Genomic DNA, 22,304 nt, shown 5'->3' with positions numbered 1-22,304 from the left:
ACACAACACTAAATGGGTCCCAGTGATTAGAGATACATCTTAACAACCACAATGCACTTTAATTCTAAGCCATCAACATCGGCAGACCCAATGGAGGCCGACATACAGAAATTGAAATGAGGAGCTGCCAAGGACTCAAACCCAGCAATCACATGACAAGTGACATAGTAACTTACCAACTACACTATCAAGAGAGATATAAATTGAGCACAACTTTTCTTATATATTTGTATGCTCGAGTTACATACACATACATGAAATTTTGCGTTCAACCCATCTCCACTATGATAATACAATTGGAAGTATACAAACACGGGAAAGTATTTGTACAACACTGAATGAGTCCCATTGATTAAAGATACATTTTAACAACCATAATGCACTTTAATTCTAAACCATCAACATCGGGAGACCCAATGGAGGCCGACATGCAGAAATTGAAATGAGGTACTGCCAAGGACTCGAACCCAGCAATCACATGACAAGTGCCGCAGTAACTTACCAACTATACTATCAAGAGAGATATAAGTTGAGCGCAACTTTTCTTATATATTTGTATGCTTGAGTTACATACACATACATGAAATTTTGTGTTCAACCCATCTCCATTATGATAGTACAATTGGAAGTATACAAATGCGGGAAAGTATTTGTGCAACACTGAATGGGTCCCAGTGATTAGAGATACATTTTAACCACTTCACTACGGGCCAAAATCTCGCGGGCAGCATTAGCTGCCAGACATATGTTGTTTCGTGATAATACTCGCATCATAAAAAATAGTCACCGCTTATATCGATCGTTCTCTCTTTCACCCGTGAATTTTGATAACCATAGAAAATGTGATGAAGACAGTTTAGAGTATGTCATGTAGGGGCAACTACAATAAATATAATCAAGACGCCGAAATGGCAGCCTTGCGTATCCACTTGCTCCTCATGCCGCCTATGTAGGTGGCACCGTACGGAAGGGGTTAACAACTACAATGCACTTTAATTCTAAGCCATCAACATTGGGAGACCTATGGAGGCCAACATGCAGAAATTGAAATGAGGTACTGCCAAGGACTTGAACCCAGCAATCACATGACAAGTGCTGTAGTAACTTACCAACTACACTATCAAGATATAAGTTGAGCACAACTTTTCTTATATATTTGTATGCTCGAGTTACACATACATGAAATTTTATGTTCAACCCTCTCCACTATGATAGTACGACTGGAAGTATACAAATGCAGGAAAGTATTTGTACAATACTTTCCCGTGTTTGTATACTTCCAATTTTACTATTATAGTGGAGATGGGTTGAACGCAATATTTCATGTATGCGTATGTAGCTTGAGCATACAAATATATAAGAAAGGTTGCGCTCAACTTATATCTCTCTTGATAGTGTAGTTGGTAAGTTACTACAGCACTTGTCATGTGATTGCTGGGTTCAAGTCCTTGGCAGGACCGCATTTCAATTTCTGCATGTCGGCCTCCACTGGGTCTCCCGATGTTGATAGCTTAGAATTAAAGTGCATTGTGGTTGCTAAAATGTGTGTACATGTATATATATATATATATATATATATATATATATATATATATATATATATATATATATATATACACACACACACATAAATATACCAAAGGCTTTTTCCCTTACAAGAGAGGTAGCTAAAAAACAAAGGCATAAAAACCATTCCCATCTATTCCATCCCCACCATACTCCCCTCCCATCCATTCCCCTCCCTCCCTCTTATCTTGGCTCCTCCTGGATGATGGGTCATCCCTGCATCTTGCCCACTGCCCTGGGTCAGAAGTTGCAAGACACAGCACATCCACAGCAAGGCCACTTCATTAAATTGATGTCCCCCCCTCTCCATCCCCTCATGTAGAAATGGAGAAGACGGGGAGAAATCACTTCAGACTGTGTCAAATTATTTCTCACACATACTCCCTCACCCCCATCCCCCACCCACTCCCATTCATGCATCACATCACCATCCATACACAACCATTCTCCATTCACCCCTATCTTCTGTCCTCTCCCATCCTTCCTCAACAAACATTCTCCTCTCTCCTAATGCCCCTTTTACCCCATCCATCCTTCTCATCCTAGGTCGCCCCCTCATGTTCACTCCTTCCACCTCTGCCTTCCATACATCTTTTACTAATCTTCACTCATTCTTTCCATGTGTCCAAACCATCCCAATACTTTTTCATCAACCCTATCTCCCCAACTCCCTTTCCATCCCCATTCTCTTCCTCACCTCATTTCTCATTCTATCTAACCTAGTTACCCCTACCATAGTTCTCAGGCACCTCATCTCAAACTCCTCCTCTCTTATGTTCCATGTTGCTGCCCTGTACATGTAGTCAGCAGTCGGAGTCAGACATCTGGAAAGAGCTCCGCTGTGCTGGGCAGCGCTTCATCGCTAAGATATTTTAAAATAACACTAGTATTTATGTACGCAAAGGGGGTTATGCAAATTGAGTGACTGAAATGGAATAATTATTATACAAATTAGTGCTAAATACATAAAATGGAGGAAGACAAAAGTGAAAGAAGGAAAAATTAAAGTGGTATTGCCACTGGGAGTAATTCCTAAAAAATTCTGTATGAAACCCCAAAATACCATAGGTAGGATAATTATACTTTTCCTGGGTTTGCATGAGGTGGATAATCAGGTAGAGGTGTGGAGTTAGATAACCTAGGTATAAAAATATTTTAAGAAATAGGGATATTACCGATTTGTTGGATGAACTAATAGAATTGAAAAGTGAGTACAAAGCAATGCACAAAGAAATAACTTAAAAGAGCTAATGATGAGAACAACAAGGAGCTTGATGATCTGAAAAAAGAATTAAATATGATCAGAAATGAAAATGAAAGAATGAAAAATAAGTATAAAAACAAAAACAAGGCCTTGAAAAAAGTGAAAGAACAAATACAAGTGGTAGGAGAAATAATTAAGGAGACAGATCTCCAAGAAATAAAAAACAATGGAAAGTGGAACAAGAAAATCAAAAGTTAACTTTCAAGGAAATAGTACAACAACAAGTGGAACAAAAATTCTAAGAAAAGGTAATCAAAGTAATTAAGGAAAGAGAAAATTGGGTCAGGTGCACAGTGGATAAAAAAGTGCACTGTAGTTTATAGTATTAGAGAAAAACATAATGTATTTAAATATCAAAGATAAAAAGATGAGAAAGAAATTTCTAAAACAGTTCTAAAAGAGATACAAGATGAGGGACAGGATATGGACGATGAAATTAAGGAAGTGCATTGGATGGGAAAATATTCTAAAGAAAAACAATATATGCCATTAAAAATCAAACTATGGTCTCGAATGATAGAAGTACAATCAAAAACAACAAAACTAGCAAATAGGTAAAATTACAAAAATGTATGGATAAAAAAGAATGAGTAATGAGGAAAAAGAGAAAGAAAAGGCACTTAGAAGTGAAGCAAACGAAAAAATTAAAAAAAGAACAAAGACTGAAAAGAATTAGTTTTTTGGGAGAGTGCTGGACCTGAGAAAATGATTTATTAAAAAAAAAAAAAAAAAAAAGGAAACATAATAGACAGAAAAGGCTGAGAAAGGAAAGAATTAAAAATAGCATATACCAAATGGCATGATTTAAGGACTGAACAAATTAAATGACTATCTGGCATTAGAAAAAACAGACATAATGGGAATTGTGAAGATGAAGTAAAAAATACCTCTACCCCCAAACACTGTGAGACAAGGTTTATACGACCATTGGATGAAAAATGGAAAGGAGAAACAGGATGGAGTCATGTTTTTGACTAAGAAAAGTTTAATGTGACCAAGATTACAGAAGGAAAAAATAATGTGGAATTGATTATGATAAAAGTTGGAAATTGACATGAGAAGTAGAAAATTTGTAGTAATATATGTACCCCATAAAACAGTCTTGGACAGAGAGTGATCATTCCAAAATGTTGGAAGACACAAAGAATGACTGATTTACTGAAAGGAAATATAGGAATTATAGGTGCCTTTAACTCAAAAGAAATATGTTGGGAAGAAGACCTCTAGGGAAATATACTACTGGATATGACCACTGAATACACAATGACTCAATGAGTAAAGGAAAATACCAGACATAGAATGAGGAACCATCAAGACTAGATTTATACTTATGTCAGAACCTGAAATTGTGGACAGAATAGATTACAAGACACCAATTGGGAAGAGTGACCACTTACTAATAAAGTTTGAACTAAAAGAACAATTTGATTTGAGAATAAATAAGAAACACAGAAAAGAAAGACTAATGTACAACAAAACAGATTTTGAGAAACTCAAAAAATTCTTTGAAAATGCAAATTGGGAAAACTTCTTAACCACTTCAGTACGGAACTTAAATCTCGCGGGCAGCAGCCAATGCCAGCCGTACGACGTGTCATAATAATACTGGCATCATAAAATATAGTCACCGCTTATATCGATCGTTCTCTCTTTCACCTGCGAATTTTGAAAACCACAGAGAATGGGATTCAGGGCACATTTGAGAGAATGTAAAAACACAGGGGCGTCTACAATAAATATAATCAAGACACCGATATGGCAGCGTCGCGAATCCATTTGCTCCTCATGACGCCTACGTGTGCGGCACCGTATGGAAGGGGTTAAATGAAGAAACAGAGATGGAAGAGAAATGGAATATATTAAAAGAAATTTACAATGAGGGAATAAACAAATACGTACCAAATTGAAGCAACAAGGGTGTACATTAACTGCTGGTACAACAAAAAATGTAGTGAGGCTAAAGATAGAAGAGACAAAGCTTGGAAAAGATGGAAAAAAGATAACAAAAACGAGTAAGTGGCAAACATACATCAAACTAAGATATGAACATGTAGAAATACAGAGATGAAAATAGAAACTATGAAAAGGACCTAATAAAAAATGCAAGGAAAAACTTAACTATTTCACAGGTACATTGGGTCCTCTTTATACGGTAATTCTTTATCCGGTTATTACTACCCTCGATTCTATCAACAGTAAGAAAAATTCATAGATACAGTATCCGCTTGTGTTTTGAAGAGGAAAGAGCTGGGAGAAGGTACGTCTACCATATCCTATTATTACATGTTACAATGGGTTTGGTATACGGTAATTTCAATTTGCAGTAAGGTTTTCAGGAACACATATGTACCGTATAACAAGGACTTACTGTATGTGTATGGTAAACTAAAAGGCAAACAAGAAATAGTAAAACTACAAGGGAATAATGAATATATAGATGAAGAAATGGCTGAAATTATGAACATTTTAAATATGTATTCACAACTGAAAGTACACAAAACTGGAAGGAAATACAGAAAGATACACCCCAATGAAAGAAATAACTGACACGGAAGGAAATTAGAGACCAAAAACAAAATTTTAATGTCATAAAATCACACGGTCCAGATAGAATTGCAAACTGGATATTAAAAAATGCATAGATGAGTTGATATATACAAGACATTAAAGACATTGACAGATTGGAAAGAGTACAATGGGGAGCCACAAAACTGATTCCAAATATCAAAAATAAATCATACGAAAATCGACTAAAACATATGAATCTGTTTTCCCTAAAAAAGCGTAGACTCAGAGGTGACTTGATACAGGTCTTTAAAATTCTAAAGGGAATTGACATCAAAAGTGACCAAATTTTTACATCGAATGAGAATCAGACAAGAAACAATGGTCTTAAACTCTCCGGAAATAGATTCAATTTGGAAGTAGGTAGAAACAACTTTGCCAACCGTGTAGTTAATGAATGGAATAAACTTCCTGCACAGGTAGTGCAATGTAGTTCAGTTCGAAGCTTTAAGAATCATTTAGATAAATACCTAAGTAAGATCCTGTAATGATTACGAGTATAATTTATCTTATATTATTTGTTTTTGTTTTGTTATCATTTGTCTGTCTGATTTTTATTTATTATTACTTATATGTCAATTTATTATTGTTTACTATTTGCCTGTTTGTTTATTATTTAACTATACCTATGCATTTATTTGTGTATTTTATTTGTTATTTGCATTGTCATAGTTTTTATTTATTATTTTATTATTAGTGTGATTTTTTCTTCGCATCCGACCTAGATATGGATCAAAAGGTCTCCTGTTGGCATGCTCCGCCTTTGTAATCCTTTGAATACAAAATATACAAGAATGATAATCAGACAAGAAACAATGGTCTCAAACTGTCCAGAAATAGATTCAATTTGGAAGTGGGTAGAAACAACTTCGCCAACCATGTAGTTAATGAATGGAATAAACTTCCTGCAGAGGCAGTGCAATGTAGTTCGAAGATTTAATAATCATTTAGATAAACACCTAAGCAAGATACTGTAATGATTATCATTTATTTTATATCATTTGTTTTTGTTTTGTTATCATTTGTCTGTTTGATTCTCATTTATTATTAGTTATCTGTCAATTTATTATTATTTTCTATTTACCTGTTTATTATTTAACTATACCTATGCGTTCATTTGTATTTTATTTCTTATTTACATTATTATAGTTTTTATTTATTCATTTATTATTACTATGATTTTGTTTTCGCATCCAACCTAGATATGGACCAAAAGTTCTCCTGTCGGCATGCTCCGCCTTTGTAATCCTTTGATAACTGATTATCCACTCAAAGAAGGAAAGGTACCACTGGACTGGAAAAATGCAAAAATTGTACTAATATATAAAGGAGGGGGACAAGAAAAATCCAACTAATTATAGACAGGTCTCCCTTACAAGCACAAGAGCAAAAATATGAGAAAAAGTTATCAAAAGTAGATGTGTTAAATATCTAGAAAAAAAAAAAAAATATGCTGAATCCAACACAATTTGGATTCCGACAAGGAAGAACATGTGCCACAAACTTGATTTGCTTCTCTCATGAATAATAGAAATAATACAACAAAGGGATGGATGGGCAGATTACACTTATCTAGATCTACAAATAGCATTTGATAAAGTACAACACAAAAAGCTATCAAGAAAAATTGAGTAAATAGGTGGTATTAACCTCTTCACTCCGGTTCAAAATCTCGCGGGCAGCATTAGCTGTCAGACGTACGATGTGTCGTAATAATACTCGAATCATAAAATATAGTCACTGCTTATATTGATTGTTCTCTTTCACCCATGAATTTTGATAGCCATAGAAAATGTGATGAAGACAGTTTAGAGAGTATGTCATTATGCAGGGGCAACTACAATAAATATAAGAGGCACACAAACACTTGCTGCAGCCACCATAAACACATCACACCCGCTACACTACATAGCAGAACACCCACACACACCAAGAAACATTAAAACTACACCCAAAGACCTTTATTACGCACAGATACTCTCTTCTCTTCCTCCACAACCACCAAATACCAGCCTCCGGAAACATATTCATAATCATATCACTCACCGCTCCATTAACACACTGAAAGACAACACACTGCTGCATGCCAGACCCCCTGATATCCACCCTTCTGAATCCTCTCTCCCACGAAAGGACAGAGTCCACTTGGCCAGACTGCGATGCGGTCACCACCCAGCACTTCTAAGCTACCAGAAGAGGCTGGACGACCGTGTTGTGAACAGCTGCCCAGGATGTAACACTTCACCCCATACCATACAACACATAATGGAAGACTGCATTATACACAATCATGCACGCAAACAACACAACATACACTCTATAAAGGATTTGTGGGAAAACCCAGTTTCGGCTGTGGCCTTCCTTGGGGAGACGGGACTGCTCGGACAGACAGTCTAGGGAACGACAACAACAACAACAACAATAAATATAATCAAGACGCCGATATGGCAGCCTCACGTATCCACTTGCTCCTCATGCCGCCTACGTATGCGGCACCGTATGGAAGGGGTTAACCTCTTCACTCCGGGGCACATCGCACGTCTGGCAGCATTAGCTGCCCGACGTGCGATGTTCCGTCATAATAATCGCATTGTAAAAAATAGTCAGTGCTCAATCGTTCGTTCTCTTTCACCCGTGTATTTTGATAATCATAGAAAATATGATGAAGCCAGTTTAGAGAGAATGGAGGTTACATAGGTACGACTACAATAAATATAATCAAGATGCCGACGTCGGCATCATCGAGTACCCACTTGCTCCTCATGCCGCCTACGTAGGCGTCACCGTATGGAAGTGGTTAAAGGAAAATTATTGGAATGGATGGAAGATTTCTTGACTGGGAGAAAAATGAGGGTAGTACTTAGAGACAAATACTTGACCTGGGAAGTAATGATAAGTGGTGTCCCGCAAGGTTCAGTATTGGCTCTGACCATGTTTGCCATATACATAAATGACATGTATATAGGTGTGGAATGTTATATGAACTTCTTTGCAGATGATACATAAATACTAAGTACTGAGGAAGATTGTGAATCACTACAGAAGGACCTAGATAACATCTGGAAATTGAGTCAAAAGTTGGAAGTGAACTTTAACATCAAGAAATGCAGTATAATGGAGTTTGGAACTAGTAAAAATAGAATATTGAGGAAATACAAAATTGGTGAAGAAGTCAAAAAAGTTAGCTCGGAAAGGAACCTAGGAGTAATTATCAGCAAAGACATGTCACCAGACACGCATATCAACAAAATAGTTGGAGAAACCTTCAATTTACTAAGGTTGATGAAAGTGGCTTTTGACTATTTGGATGAGGAAATTGTAAAGAAAATATTAATTACACTGATAAAACCAAGATTGGAGTATGCTGCAATACTAAAAAGAATATAAAGAAATTAGAAACAATACAAAAAGCAATGACAAAGATGGCACCAACACTCTCTAAATTGACATACGAACAAAGATTGTCCAAATTGGAACTACCAACCCTGGAACAAAGAAGAGAAAGAGGAGATCTACTGACTATTTATAGAATCATGAGAGGAATGAAAGTCCTAGATAATGATGATTTATTAAAGTGGGACAACAGAAAAACAAGAGGACATGAAAAGAAATTCAAAATTGATAGTTATAAAAGAGATCTGAAAAAGAATAGCTTCCCGCACAGAATGGAGGATATCTGGAATAAATTAGATGAGTCAACAGTGTGAGCAAATACTATTCAAGAATTTAAGGACAAACTTGATGCTGAAAGATACAAAGACGGGTCACTACAAGCATAGCTCCCTTTCTGTATTATACTGTACAACTAGGTAAAATACAATCTCCTCTTAGCATCCATTCTCAAATGTCTATTTCTCATTACACTTTTTAATCCACCAAGGCATTTACTTGCTTCTCTCATTCTACATTCTATCCCCACCTCCAATCCTCCCTTTCCTGCCACATTCACACCCAAGTATCTAAAACTATCCACTTCCTCAAGTCTCTCTCCCTTAATACTCACCTCCAGTCTGCTGCCACTTTCTCCCCTTGTATATCTCATCACCTTACTTTAACCCACATTTATCAACTTTCTCCTTTCAAACACCTTCCCAAGCTCTGTCACTAACTTCCTCAATTCCTCTGATCCTGCTATAGGTGCACTGTCGTCAGCAAACAACAACTGGCTTATCTCCCACTTTTTTCCATTTTCTTTAACCATCTTCAATCCCCAACCCACTACCTTTGCATTTACCTCTTGCACCACCATTTATAAATTGAACAGCCAGGATGACATAACACATCCCTGATGAGTCCCACCTTTACCTCAAACCACTCACTCTCTCCATTTATGACTCTAACACAAGCTCTACTACATATATACATGTATATACCAAAGGCTTTTCCCCCCATAAAAGGGAGATAAAAAAAAAAAAAAAAAAAAAAAAAAAAAAAAAAAAGGGGGGGGGGGCATTAAAAACAATTCCCACCTATTCCATCCCCAATATACTCCACTCCCCTCCACCCTTTTCCCTCCCTCTTATCTTGGGTCCTGGATTACGGGTCATCCCTGTATCTTGTATACTGCCCTGCACAGCACATCCGTAGCAAGGCCGCTTCATTAAACCAGTGACCCCCCCTTCCCTCCCTTCATGCAGAAAAGAAGATGAGGAGAAATCCCTTTGGGCTGCATCAATTTATTTCTCATACATACTGCCTCACCCCCCCATCCCCCACCCACTCTCCCTCATGCATCACAGCACCATCCATACACAACCATTCTCCATTCACCCCTATCTTCTGTTCTCTACTGTCCTTCTTCAACAGACATTCCCCTCTTCCCCAATGCCTGTTTTACCCCCATCCATCCATCTCATCCTAAGTCACCCCCTCATGTTCACTCCTTCCACACCTCTTTTACTAGTTTTTCTTCACTTATTCTTTCCATGTGTCCAAACCATTACAATACTCTTTCATCAACTCTATCTCCCAACTACCTTTCCACCCCCGTTCTTCTCCTCATCTCCTCATTTCTCACTCTATCCAACCTAGTAACCCCTATCATACTTCTCAGGCACGTCATTTCAAACACATTCAAACCCCTCCTTTCTTCCTCCCTTATGTTCCATGTTTCTGCCCCATACAGTGCTGTTGGCACAATCAATAGAGAGAGATCCCCCCCAATAATTGTAACACAGAAGGAAATCAGAGACCAAATAAAAAACCTTGATGTCAGAAAATCTCACAGTACGGATGGAATTGCAAATTGTATATTGAAAGAATGCAGAGGATTTGACAGACAAAATATACAATATAATTAAATACTGTACTCACTCAAAGAAGGAAAGGTACCATAGGACTGGAAAAATGCAAATATTGTACGAATTTATATAGGAGGGAACAAGGTAAATCCAACCAACTACAGACCGGTCTCCCTAACAAGCACAATAGCAAAAATATGTGAAAAACTTTTCAAAAGTAGATGGGTTCAACATCTGGAAGGAAAAACTATACAGATACAAATCAATTTGGATTCAGACAAGGAAGATCTGGTACACATTCATGTAATCACAACAAACCTGATCTGCTTCCATTTGAGACAATTAGAAATAATACAAGAAAGGGATGGATGGGCAGAATGTGCCTTTCTAGACCTAGCATTTGACAAAGTACCACACAAAAAACTAATAAGAAAAATAGAATTAATAGGTGGCATCAAAGGAAAATTATTGGAATGGATTGAAGACTTCCTGACTGGGAGAAAAATGAGGGTGGTAATTAGACAAATACTTGAATTGGGAAGAAATCATAAGTGGTGTCCCGCAAGGTTCGGTATTAGCTTCAGTCATGTTTGCCATATACATATATATAAATGGCATGGATGATGGAGTGGAGTGTTATATGAATTTCTTCGCAGATGACCCAAAATTACTAAAGTAAGAACAGAGGAGGATTGTGAATCATTACAGTTAGACCTAGACAAAATCTGGAAATGGACTTGAAAGTGGGAAGTGAACTTCAATATCAAGATGTGTAGTATAATGGAGTTTGGAAAAAATAAAAATAGAATATCAAGAAATTATAAAATTGGTGAAGTAAAAAAAGTGAACTCAGAAAGACATGACACTGGACAAACATATCAATAAAATTGTCAAAGAAACCTTCAACCTATTAACCTCTTCCATACAGTGCCGCCTACGTAGGCGGCATGAGGAGCAAGTGGATACGCGAGGCTGCCATATCGGCATCTTGATTACAGACGCTCCTCAACTTACAGTTTAGTTACGTTCCGAACGGCCGAACGTAAGTTGAAAATGAACGTAAGTTGTTACTGTACGTTCTAGTAATGTATGACCGTTCATACTGTACTATACATCCATAAATTCTATTACCGTATCTTATAAAACACCCCTAAATCATTAATTATACACATAACATTGTAAAATACAGTAAACTTCCAGTTATCCGAACTCCAAAGGGAATTAGAAATGTCTGATTAACTGAAATGTTCGGTTAATCCGACTTTGTATGTTTCATTCCCATAGAGTTGTATGTGGTAATGTCAGCTGCAATATTCGTACCCGTAAACTTAACATACACATGGAAATGCTTATAATAGTTCATAAACATATTCTATAGAGTATAAACAGCCGATCAGGTGTAAACATGGAGTGTGTTGCCACAGTGTGAGCACTTAGTGAAGCTTGCGGGTGGCGCGGGGGTGGCGGAAGAGGCGGCGGGAATTTTGAATTTTCAGTTGAGATCCAAATAAGTTCGGTTGAAGCGATGGCTACCGTATTGAGAAAATGTTCGGTTAATGCCACTATTCGGTTAAAACGCGTTCGGATAAGCGCGAGTTTACTGTAACATTAATTTCAAATAAATTAAATTCAAGCAACATAAATTGAGATGGTGGAGGAGGAGGAGGCAAGGCACGTTCAATCTGTCGTTTGTGCCATGTAAACAATGGACGCAGCGTCATGCGTAAGTATCGTTTGAACTACGAAGAGCGCGCTAAACTAAAAAATTCACTAAAAAAAAAAATTACAATTTTTTTTTCTTTTTACAGTCAGTTCAAACGTAAAATCGAAAAAACCTAAAACGAATGAACGTAAGTAGAGGAGCGTCTGTATATTTATTGTAGTTGTCCCTGCGTAACTGACACTCTCTCTAAACTGGCTTCATCACATTTTCTATGGTTATCAAAATTCAAGGTTGAAAGAGAGAATGATCGATATAAGCGGTGACTATTTTTTATGATGCAAGTATTATAACGCAACATCGTACGTCTGGCAGCTAATGCTGCCCACAAGATTTTGGCCCGGAGTGAAGTGGTTAAGGTTGAAAGTGGCATTTGACTACTAGGATGAGGAAATTATTTTAAAAATATTAATTACACTAATAAGACCAGAACTGGAGTACACAGCAACAGTATGGACACCCAGTACTAAAAAGAATATAAAGAAATTAGAAAGAATACAAAGAGCATTGACAAAGTCAGCACCAGCTCTCTCCAAATTAACATGCAACGATTATCCAAATTGGAACTACCAATTCTGGAACAAAGCGAGGGGTGAATGCAAGGGTAGTGGGTCAGGGGTTGGAGATGATTAAAGAAAATGGAGAAAAGTGGGAGGTGGACCAGTTGTTGTTTGCTGACGACACTGCCCTTATAGCAGGATCAGAGGAGGGATTGGGGAAGTTAGTGACAGAGTTTGAAGTGTGTGAAAGAAGAAAGCTGAAGATAAATGTGGGTAAAAGTAAGGTGATGAGATGTACATGGGGAGAGAGTGACAGCAGGCTGGAAGTGAGCATAAAGGGTGAAAGACTGGAGGAAGTGAATAGTTTTAGATACTTGGGTGCAAATGTGGCAGGAAAGGGAGGAGTGGGAGTGGAGGTAGAATGTAGATTGAGAGAAGCGAGTAAATGCCTTGGTGGATTAAAGAGTGTAATGAGAAATAGACATCTGGAAATGGATGCCAAGAGGAGGTTATATGAAGGAGTGATTGTGCCAACAGCATTGTACAGGGCAGAAACATGGAACATGAGAGAGGAAGAGAGAAGGAGTTTGAATGTGTTTGAGATGAAATGTCTGAGAGGTATGATAGGGGTTACTAGGCTAGATAGAGTGAGAAATGAGGTGAGGAGGAGAACAGGGGTGGAAAGGGAACTGGGAGATAGGGTTGATGAAAGAGTATTGGGATGGATTGGACACATAAAAAGAATGAATGAAGAAAGATTAGTAAAAGAAGTGTGGAAGGCAGAGGTGGAAGGAGTGAATATGAGGGGGCATCCTAGGATGAGATGGATGGATGGGGTGAAAGGGGCATTACAAAAGAGAGGAATGTCTGTGGAGGAAGGACGGGAGAGGACAGAAGATAGGGGTGAATGGAGAGGGGTTGTGTATAGATGATGCTGTGATGCATGAGGGGGAGTGGGTGGGTGATGGGGAGTGAGGAAGTATGTATGAGAAAAAATTTGATGCAGCCCGAACGGATTTCTCCCCGTCTTCTCCTTTTCTGCATGGGGGGACGGAGAATGGGGTCGCTGAATTTATGAAGCAGCCCTGCTGTGGATGTGCTGTGTCTTGCGACACTGCTTCTGACCCAGGGCAGTAGACAGGATGCAGGACCCGTCATCCAGGAGGTGCCAAGATAAGAGAGAGGGAGGAGGGTGGAGGGGAGTGGAATATATAGGAAATGGAATGGGTAGGAGTGGTTTCTATGCCTTTTTCTTTTTGGCTACCCCCTGTGTAGGGGGAAAAGCCTGTGGTATGTGTATGATGTACTAATGTTATTTCAATTTGTAAATGGGGTAAGAGTATGACAGAAAATTTTGAAAGCAATAAAAAGATGTTTTGGAAAGAAATTAAGAGAGGAAGAGGAGACGAATCAAGTAGAGAAGAAAAGGTAAAAGGTGCAGATGGAGAGATGATAATGGAAGAGAAGGCAGTAAGGGGAAGATGGGCAGAATATTTTAGGGAGTTACTAAATGTGAAGGAGGATAGGGAGGGAAAGATAGCTGCAGTGGGAAATGCTAAGAAAATGAGAGTGATGAGTGAGGAAAATGGAGGAGAAATAAGGAAGGATGAAGTGAAGGCAGTTGTTAAGATGATGAAAGCAGGTAAGGCACCTGGTCTGGATGGATGCCATGAAGAATGTCTGAAAAAGGGAGGTACAGTGCTGGTGGACTGGCTGGTGAGGTTATTTAATGTTTGCTGGAGAGAGGGTAGAGTGCCGGAGGACTGGAGGAGTGCCTGTATAGTTCCACTTTACAAGGGAAAAGGGGACAAGTGTGAATGTAGTAGTTTCAGAGGGATTAGCTTGTTAAGGGGGTACGCGACACCTAGGGGTCATTTTCTAAACTATTTAGAGTAAAGAGCTGAAACTTCGCAGGTAAATAGGTATCCATATTGCCTACATTTTAGTTGAAACAGAATGATGTATGTACACATGTACATATACCAGTAGAGACATTTAAAAGTGCACAGCATCATAATACGTGGACCAATTTGTTTTATATTTTGGCTATGATTAGTCAGTAGGCACACCTAGGGCTGGTCATTGAGTAATTGAACAATTTCCTTTATACTTTTGCATACAGGCATTTCAGTTTTAATGTCCGGCAAAAATCGTGAACAATAACTTTTTTTTGGTCTTGTTTCCATTATTACTCCTAATTCTTTCATCTTATTCAAAATATTCGAATGACTAGCCCTAGCAGTTACTAAATGTAATATTCCCTGTAAGTTTCATCTAAATCTGATATATTTTAGATTTTTTAAGGTTAAAAAAATGTAAAAAAAAATATCGAACCGAGATATGGCGACTTGAAATATAAATATATCTGTAACTTGCTTATAGTTTCACCAATCTGACTGATTCTTTTCATGGCTTAATTCTTATTATATAATGGATAAGTACAGTAAAAATCATCAACATATTTTAATTATAAGTACTTTAAATACTAAAAAACTAAAGTATAAGTACAACCACTCCTCGTTTAACGACGACAGTTGGGACCAGCGCGCCGTCGTTAACCGAATTGGTCGTTAAGCAAAAGTGTATACATATACGTACATGTACTGTATGTACAATGTCCAGCAATACATGTATCTTTATTTTTGTGTATTTTCCCTCTTTTATACAGTACATTAAAGCTTTATTTACTGTTTATTTACGGTGGTTAGGTTCCTGAAATTACCGTATATGACCAAATCCGTGTATGCTGACATTCCATATTGAATACCGGGGTATTTTTTTAGTTTCGACCATGGGCGCAATAGAAAATTAATTATTAATTTTGTAAATTAAAATGAATCAATGTAATATGCAATTTTGTGGGCGGAAATGAAAGTAAAAAATACCTTGCTACAAGAAAATATGCTAATGAACGAAGTCGGTAGCATAGACTCGGGAAGCCATCTTGTCGTCTGCCAATGTCTCTCACTACGACGACAACGAGGACGAGCCAGATGACATTTAATTTGCAGGTAATGATTTATCAAACACAGGTTAGGTTAGTTTAGCTTAGGTTAGACGAATTAATTTATCATCCTTTCATTTCTTCGACATCGGCATCTATCATAACAAACATGGTGTGCCATTCGTCCGACATGACTTTGTTACTTACGAAATCTGTTTTAGCATTTTTTATTTCCGCTCACAAAATTGCATATTACGTTGATACATTATAATTTACAAAATAATTAATTTTCTATTGCTATATTGCGCCCATGGTCGAAACTAAAAATTTACCACTACCGGTATATACTGTACCCCAGGTAGTTTTTGCAGCTTGAAGGATGGTAATGTAGACCTAAGCTTCAGAACACTTTACCTCACAGCTAATATCCACCATACAAGTTCATTTATAACATCATACAAATTTGCCTCAGCCAACTTAAGTATCGTACACGACGTCGTAACTTCAGGAGATTTACGTTAAACGACGTCATAAAGCCCGTCGTTACTCCGAGTTGTCGTTAACCGAGTAGGTCGTTAAACGAGGAGTGGGAGTATATCACAGTAGTGGCGACGCACAGACGACACCATCATATAATTTGCTTTTTTGCACCTTTGTCGGTTTCTTCATATGAAACCTCACTGCTGGGGGTCTTCGGGGTATCTAAATCATTGGAAAGAGGTTTATATTAACCAGCAGTGGGTGCCTTACTCTTACTCCACGAACCATCGATAGTAGCTTTTACTTCTTTTACTTCCGGTAAAGTTGGGTCTTCCATTTATGATGCTGCACGTACATGTTCCCTTGTTTTTTTCCAAGAGTTCCTCATACTTCTTTATGCTGGTCTCTATAATATGATGGCTAAGTTTACTAAACGTCTTGTGATGTATCATTTTCATGTTCATTACCATGCACATTTTCTGTACTGCAACATCCCCACAGAGTAAGCCGGCCTCCACAACTGTTATGTACTTCATAACTTTCATTTTTACCGCCTGGTGAAGTACACCATTTGCTCTTTTCAGAGCACAACTTTCATTCTGCCTGAAATGTCTTCACCATTCCACATTCTCCTATCACTTCAACATACATCTTCTCACCACACTGGCATCTAACAAGCGAATTTATCCATGGCAAAAAAATTGCTCCTCCACAATCATAAATTCACGTTCATTCTTATCTCCCCTCTGTACAATTTCATAACTAATATCTAATTTTCTTGCTGTATTCGAGATGAATAAAGTACTTCATGGTGTAGAACCTGGCTACAGATGTTGAGAGAGGTGGAAGTAAAGGCAGTGGTGGAGTGAGAGGTGGTGAGGTCTAGGCTAGTCGTCTTTGACTGTTTGCCATCTTTAACTGTTGTTTTTTTGTCATTGTAGATGTTCTTTTTGCTACCCATGATGACTGTACTAATGAGTAATATGTACTAGCTAAGGCAATATATTGCCAGGAGAGCTCATGAGACATGTATACTTTTTCTTTCAAAGCTAGTAGGTAACTGACATCCAGCTGAGCTCAAAGTTGGCAAGAGCTATCCCTCCACCTTCCTCCCTTCCCCTCTACCTTCATACTGGCCGTTGAAGCATTGAGCGAGCGTAAATTCAATCGAATTTCAACGTTATTCAATGCGCCTGAAGGTCCTAAGTGGCACGCCTCCCTCTAGTGTGGGTTGCGCCTTTAACTCCGTCCATTTAAAACCCGCCCAAGACATTTAAATTGCGCGCGGCTGGAAAATTATTTGTCGGGATTTATTTCTAAATGGTATACAACCACTCCTCGTTTAACGACGACAATTGGGACCAGCGCGCCGTCGTTAACCGAATTGGTCGTTAAGCGAAAGTGTATACATATACGTACATGTACTGTATGTACAATGTCCAGCAATACATGTATCTTTATTTTCGTGTATTTTCCCTCTTTTATACAGTATATTAAAGCTTTATTTACTGTTTATTTACGGTGGTTAGGTTCCTGAAATTACCGTATATGACCAAATCCGCGTATGCTGACATTCTATATTGAATACCGGGGTATTTTTTTAGTTTCGACCATGGGCACAATATAGCATTAGAAAATTAATTATTGATTTTGTAAATTAAAATGTATCAATGTAATATGCAATTTTGTGGGCAGAAATGAAAGTAAAAAATACCTTGCTACAAGAAAATATGCTAATGAACGAAGTCGGTAGCATAGGATTGGGACGCCATCTTGTCGTCTGCCAACGTCTCTCACGACAACGATAACGAGGACGAGCCGGATGACATTTAATTTGCAGGTAATGATTTATCAAACACAGGTCAGGTTAGTTTAGTTTAGGTTAGACGAATTCATCATCCTTTTATTTCTTCGACATCGGCATCTATCATAACAAACATGGTGTACCATTCGTCCGACATGACTTTGTTACTTACGAAATTTGTTTTAGCACCTTTTTTTTTATTTCCGCTCACAAAATTGCATATTACTTTGATACATTATAATTTACAAAATTAATAATTAATTTTCTATTGCTATATTGCGCCCATGGTCGAAACTAAAAATTTACCACCACCGGTATATACTGTACCCCAGGTAGTTTTTGCAGCTTGCAGGATGGTAATGTAGACCTAAGCTTCAGAACACTTTACCTCACAGCTAATATCCACCGTACAAGTTCAATTATAACATCATACAAATTTGCCTCAGCCAACTTAATTATCGTACACGACGTCGTAACTTCGGGAGATTTACGTTAAACGTCTGTCATAAAGCCCGTCGTAACTCCGCATCGCCACTAACCGAGTAGGTCGTTAAATGAGGAGTACCTGTACAAACATTTTGAACACAGTTTTGAAAAATGCTATATCTTGACCAAATTCACCACCACCCCCAGGTGTCGTGTACCCCCTTAAGTGTAGTTGGGAAGGCTTATGGGAGGGTCTTGATTGAGAGGATTAGGAGAGGAATGGAGGGAGTAATTGGTGAGGAACAGTGTGAATTTAGGACAGGTAGAGGTTGTGTAGATCAGATTTTTGTGGTAAGACAGATATGTGAGAAAGCTATAGGAAAGGGGAAGGATGTTTTTTGGGCCTTTATGGATCTGGAAAAGGCTTACGACAGGGTAGACAGAAAGGCACTGTGGGACGTTTTTGCGGATTTATGGGATAGGAGGAAAGCTTCTGGGAGCTGTCAAGAGTTTTTATGAGGGTAGTAAAGCTTGTGTCAGGATTAGAAATGGAGAGAGTGAGTGGTTCGAGGTAAAGGTGGGACTTCATCTGGGATGTGTTATGTCGCCCTGGCTGTTCAACTTATACATGGATGGGATAGTGCGAGAGGTAAATGCAAGGGTAGTGGGTCAGGGATTGCAGATGGTTAAAGAAAATGGAGAAAAGTGGGAGGTGAGCCAGCTGTTGTTTGCAGATGACACTGAGCTTGTGGCAGGATCGGAGGAGAGATTGAGGAAGTAGGTGACAGAGTTTGGGAGAGTGTGTGATAGAAGAAAGTTGAAGATAAATGTGGGTAAAAGTAAGGTGATGAGATGTACAAGGGGTGAAAGTGGCAGCAGACTGGAAGTGAGCATTAAGAGAGAGTGACTGGAGGAAGTGGACAGTTTTAGATACTTGGGTGCAAATGTGGCAGGAAAAGGTGGAGTGAAGGTGGAGGTAGAATGTAGATTGAGAGAAGCGAGTAAATGCCTTGGTGAATTAAAGAGTGTAATGAGGAATAGACATTTGGGAATGGATGCTAAGAGGAGACTGTATGAAGGAGTGATTGTGCCAACAGCACTGTATGGGACAGAAACATGGAACATAAGAGAGGAAGAGAGAAGGAGTTTGAATGTGTTTGAGATGAGGTGTCTGAGAGGTATAATGGGGGTTACTAGGCTAGATAGAGTGAGAAATGAGGAGGTGAGGAGGAGAATAGGGGTGGAAAGGGAGTTGGGAGATAGGGTTGATGAAAGAGTATTAGGATGGTTTGTACACATGGAAAGAATGAGTGAAGAAAGACTAGTAAAAGAGGTATGGAAGGCAGATGTGGAGGGAGTGAACATGAGGGGACATTTTAGGATGAGGTGGATGGATGGGGTGAAGGGGGCTTTGGGGAAGAGGGGAATATCTGTTGAGGAAGGACGGGAGAGGACAGAAGACAGGGGTGAATGGAGAATGGTTGTATATGGATGATGTTGTGATGCATGAGGTGGAATGGGCGGGTGGATGGGGGGTGAGGTAGTATGTGTGAGAAAAATTTGACTCAGCACAAAGGGATTTCTCCCCGTCTTCTCATTTTATGCATGGGGGGACGGAGAGGGGGGGTTGATGACTTAATGAAGCAGCCTTGCTGTGGTTGTGCTGTCTTGCGACACTGCTTCTGACCCAGGGCAGTGGACAAGGTGCAGGGATGACCCGTCATCCAGGAGGTGCTAAGATAAGAGGGAGGGTGGAGGGGTGTGGAGTGTATTCACGGATGGAATGGATGGGAATGATTTTATGCCATTTCCTTTTTGGCTACCTCCCTTGTAAGGGGGGAAAAGCCTTGGTATATGTATCATTATTATTATTATTATTATTATTTTTTTTTTTTTTTTTTTTTTTTTTTTTTGCATCCGACCTAGTTATGAACCAAAAGGTCTCCTCTCAAATTCTTTGAAATGGATGAGAAAGCCTCAAGGGAATTTCTTCTCATTTGTTCATAAATTATTCTGAGTAGATGAGTACGTATGTTGCCCCTTGACAAAGCTCCAGCTGTTGGGGCTTATGGTGGAGGAGCTGTCCCTTGCTGTACAAGCTTTGTGATGGAAGGACAATGATGTCCCTTTCTCTCAGTTATTGACATATGAGTGGGGGTGAAACAGGTTTAGTCATATGTGAGTATGCATTTTAACAGGGCCACAACCCAGCTCCCCCTTATATGGAGGAAAGAACCTTTACATAAGAACATATGAATGGAAGAGACTACAGGAGACCATAAAACCTACATTAGACAGTTCCACAATCCTTACCACCTGTCATCCCAATTTAAAGTTATCTATACTCTCTTAAAACAACCCATTATTTTAGCACTTGCTACATTATTACTAAGTCTATTTTATTCATTAACCACTTTATTGGAAAACCAATTCTTGCCTATTTCCTTCTTAAACCTAAATTTGTCTAATCTAAACCCATTACTAAGAGTCCTGCCCTTCTGTCTTAATATGGTGACCTTGCCAGCATCACCCTTATAAAAGCAATTGACCCACTTGAATACCTCTATTAGATCACCCCACACCCTTTGTCTTTCCAGAGTGTGTAAGTTAAGGTGCACTGCCTCTGTACTGATTCTAGTGAATTAATATACTTTCTATAAGATGAAGACCAAAACTGTACCACATAGTCAAAGATGGGTCAGATTGAGTTTAATGATTACCTCTGAACTTTTTGTTTGTAACCAACTTGGCAATAAATCCTAATCCCCTGTTAGCCTTACTCCTGGCACTAATGTACTTTTTCCTGGATTTATGATACAGGCTAACATTTGTAAGTCCTTTTCACATTCTGTTTACTTTACTATGGCATTATCTAGGCTATAACTGTTAGCTGGGTTATGTAATCTTATGTTTAACACAATGAACTTTGATATATTTGAAGTCCATTTGTCATTTCACCGACCATGCAAACAATTTATCAAGATCCTCCTGTGATATCCCCTAACATCATCCCCTAACAATATGGCATCCTATTTTATTGTCATCTGCAAACTTACTAGCATCACTATTAATCCCATTGTCCAAGTTCTTTATACATACATACTGTACATACATATGCCAAAAGCTTTTTTCACCCTTACAAGGGAAGTTGTTGTTGTTGTCGTTCCCTAGACTGTCTGTCCGAGCAGTCCCGTCTCCCCAAGGAAGGCCACAGCCGAAACTGGGTTTTCCCACAAATCCTTTATAGAGTGTATGTTGTGTTGTTTGCGTGCATGATTGTGTATAATGCAGTCTTCCATTATGTGTTGTATAGTATGGGGTGAAGTGTTACATCCTGGGCAGCTGTTCACAACACGGTCGTCCAGCCTCTTCTGGTAGCTTAGAAGTGCTGGGTGGTGACCGCATCGCAGTCTGGCCAAGTGGACTCTGTCCTTTCGTGGGAGAGAGGATTCAGAAGGGTGGATATCAGGGGGTCTGGCATGCAGCAGTGTGTTGTCTTTCAGTGTGTTAATGGAGCGGTGAGTGATATGATTATGAATATGTTTCCGGAGGCTGGTATTTGGTGGTTGTGGAGGAAGAGAAGAGAGTATCTGTGCGTAATAAAGGTCTTTGGGTGTGGTTTTAATGTTTCTTGGTGTGTGTGGGTGTTCTGCTATGTAGTGTAGCGGGTGTGATGTGTTTGTGGTGGCTGCAGCAAGTGTTTGTGTGCCTCTCATGTCGAGGTGGTCCTTGACTTTGAGGACTTTTGTTTCATGGTGTAAATGGTCTGTAGGTGATGTATTTGTGCAGCCTGTA

The 22,304-nt window shown here is 38.8% G+C and overlaps 1 protein-coding gene across 1 annotated transcript in view; it reads right to left on the bottom strand.

Annotated features, from left to right (window-relative positions):
* The window catches only part of LOC143023174 (uncharacterized), a 149,471-nt gene that overhangs the window by 108,905 nt on the left and 18,262 nt on the right, over window positions 1-22,304 (bottom strand). The gene's annotated exons all lie outside the window — the stretch shown is intronic.

This window comes from Oratosquilla oratoria, unplaced genomic scaffold (assembly GCF_046742065.1).
Source record: "Oratosquilla oratoria isolate Oo_2021 unplaced genomic scaffold, ASM4674206v1 SCAFFOLD45, whole genome shotgun sequence".
Taxonomy (NCBI): domain Eukaryota; kingdom Metazoa; phylum Arthropoda; class Malacostraca; order Stomatopoda; family Squillidae; genus Oratosquilla; species Oratosquilla oratoria.
The sequence above is the reverse complement of the archived record's forward strand: the minus strand, read 5'-3'. Positions and strand labels throughout refer to the sequence as shown.